Consider the following 3,109-nt stretch of genomic DNA (forward strand, 5'->3'; position numbering starts at 1 on the left):
TACTAAAGGCATTCAATCACCACTTCTTCCAAAATTCATGAATACCTCTCTCAGTCAATGTTCACTACCAGCAAAAGTTTGTCCAAATACAGCAAGTTTTGCAGACATTTAGATACTCTGTTCAAAACAGTTAACCTTCAGTTCAAAACCCAATAAAATTCTGATCATTGTGGAAGGAAATATGCTGCATTTTGGCAGAAAAATGAAACTATATGCTTGAAATACGTAAGACAGATCATTCTGATTTGAGCAGAAAATTTATTCAGTTTATTAAATTTTTTTGTTTGCAGCCTTGTTACTATCTGTGCAAAAGTGATCATACTTGCATTGAAATGTGCACGTATATAGAGTAAATATAGATGTAGTTGTTACTGAAGAGATTTTTCCGCTATTACTGCTGTATATGTACTGCTGAAACACCTGGCCGTCATTTCAGTGAACAACCTGCCCAGGTGTTTGTTGTTTGTGCCCCGTTACCACATACACAAAAGGGGCCATCTTTGGATTGGCATTTGAATTCTTTAGCCTTGGTGGGGAAAATGGATGCAGCCAGAGGCAGAGGAAGAAGACGTTGCGGAAGAGCAAGAACAGTTGTGTCTGATGAAATCAGAGCCACAGTCATTGGTAAATCATGGTCTGTCCCTGAGGGAAGCAGGTTGAGGGTTCAACCAAACTTGCCTAGATCCACAGTGGCTTCAATAGTGAGGATTTTCAGGCAAACCAACAGGTACTATACAGTATTTGCAGCATTCTGACTGAAGGAGTTCAATTGATGTGTATATTACAGCAGTTCTGTGATTTGAAAAGTCTCCAGAAAAAGCAGATGTATCAGTGCACATTTGTCTGTGACACACTACAGGACCCAGCGGTTACCTCACACAGTCACACAGGGGGAAGGGGAAAAATGTTTATGCCTCAACAGGAGGATACAATAGTCGGGATGGTCATTGTCAACAACAGCATCAGGCTAAGAGAAATATGCAACAACATAATCGCAGACAACAACATATTTCCAAACACTGACAGTGTAAGCACTACAACCATTTCAAGAGTGCTACAGAAACATCAGATCAGGATGAAACGGTTGTACACTGTCCCCTTTGACAGGAACTCTGAGGGTGTCAAGGTACTCAGATACCAATATATGTGAAGGTGTAGGACCACCACCCACATGAAAAGTCACTTCCAGATGCAATGCCGGCTGGGTGTATGGACATAACAGTGGAACACATCCAGGGCTGGAAAAGCCACACAAAGAGATGTTTTCCTCGGTGTATAGAAAGAGATAACATTTGGAGTGATGTTGATGAAAATCTATGGCCAAATGCAGAGGACAGGATGGATGGGCCAGGCCAACAGTAGACTTCTGATACTGATAGGCAGACAATATATGTGCGAATTACTGTATATAGTGAAAATATTGCTTTTTGGTATGTATTTGTTATTGATTGTAATGTATTTTGAGTAATTGATTGTATTGTATTTTTCTTTTCTGAATTACAGTATATTGCACTGTGAGAACAAATGTCAAAATACTGTAAACCCTCTGAAGAATATATAGCAATAATGTTGCTTTTGTGATTTGTTTCTTTATCATATATTGTTTTACATTACACAGTAAAAATTGTTATTCTGGGTTTCCAATATAGTAAAACATTCATTAATTTACAGTTTACTGTAAATTTACCACACTCAGTCATGACATCTATTGTGAGAGGCAAACCAACAGATCAGAAGTTTCTTTAGCTGCTTGGCTTGAAATATTTGTGGATGCAAAAATAGAGGAAAGGGAAACACATAATATATGTCTTTAGCAATGCTCCAAGTTGTTTGTGTTTTGTAGTTCATTGAACATTGAGTGAAAAAGTAGTCTTATGGGAGAAAGCATGTGCTATAGTTATGGCAGCATGAGTCACTTTTGGGTGAAATATTAAGTGTTTTGGTGGTTGAAGTGCCTTTTGCCCCAAAGGTTAACTGATTTGCTCAGGTGTGTGTTTCAAAAGCACACTGTGTGAAGAGTTTTGAAAAAGTGGACATGGTATTGAGACAAGTGTGAAAACGATTGTAAAAAACTGTAATACAGTAAAAAGTACAAATAGTTTCTGGCATCCAACAGGTCAATATGTGAATGAAGAGGTAACAGTGACACCTATAGTGGCCTGGAGGCTACAAGTAACAATTGATAAGTTATACAGTAGGGGCCTGTCTTATACACAATATAATAGTACTACTTAAAGAGATGCTAGTGTGAGTGACTGGCACTGGAAAAACTTCATTTACAGTACTCCTATATAGTTGCATTCTTCTTGGCATGTGTTGCTCCGCGACGACCGCCGGCATTCTTAGCAACGGCTGCATCTGGTCAGGTCTCCAATGTGACGAGATGCTGCATCCTCTTCGTCCAAGCGCGTCTCTCAGCAACGGAATGCATGCTCCCCTCCACCTGTATAGGGAAACACAAAAACACTGCAGTACCCAGCCCAAAACAGCCAAAAAGCAACAGCATTATACATCCCAAAACACTGGGACGTAACAATAGCTAAATAATCCAAACTGGATTTAGCCCATATAAATATCTAGGTTCTCTATTTTGAGCTAACAACCTATGTAACCATAACAACATGCTGAAGTAGCCTCCTGGGTTTGGGTAATTCTGCCTATAGTGAAATTGTAGAGTCAGAGACAACAGTGATAATGATTGAGCTTGCTATGTTTCAGCCACAGACCATTTTTTACTGGTTGGATCCAGTCTGTTCAGTAATTTAAGGCAATGCCCCAGCTAGATGTTTGCTATTAATGTAACGTAACTTGGATTGAGTTGATAACCTTGATGAAAATAGAGTCTCATACATCAATTAGCCTAGCTGAATTGAATTGAATTGAATCATTAATTTGCTGAAACATATTGTGTTGACAATTAATGCAGTTTAATTGAAACAAATTGAGTTGTAGAAACACAACAAAAAGTGAATAAAAGCAACGGTTTTTTACTTTTAAATATCAAAAGTTATTATTACTCAGTTGATTCTGCGAGATGGGCTGTTGAGTTTTAACAGTGTGGATCCCTCACAGAGACTTTCTGTATCTGGGGCCTATATCACAAAACAGA

General features: G+C 38.6%; 1 long non-coding RNA gene across 1 annotated transcript; it reads left to right on the forward strand.

Annotated features, from left to right (window-relative positions):
- The first annotated feature begins 439 nt into the window (after positions 1–439).
- LOC133122918 (uncharacterized) lies at positions 440–1,556 on the forward strand. The gene is made up of 2 exons (XR_009708157.1): positions 440–727; positions 1,108–1,556. It is a non-coding gene; the product is annotated as an uncharacterized LOC133122918 (long non-coding RNA).
- Positions 1,557–3,109: the final 1,553 nt, after the last annotated feature.

This window comes from Conger conger, chromosome 2 (assembly GCF_963514075.1).
Source record: "Conger conger chromosome 2, fConCon1.1, whole genome shotgun sequence".
Classification (NCBI taxonomy): Eukaryota; Metazoa; Chordata; class Actinopteri; order Anguilliformes; family Congridae; genus Conger; species Conger conger.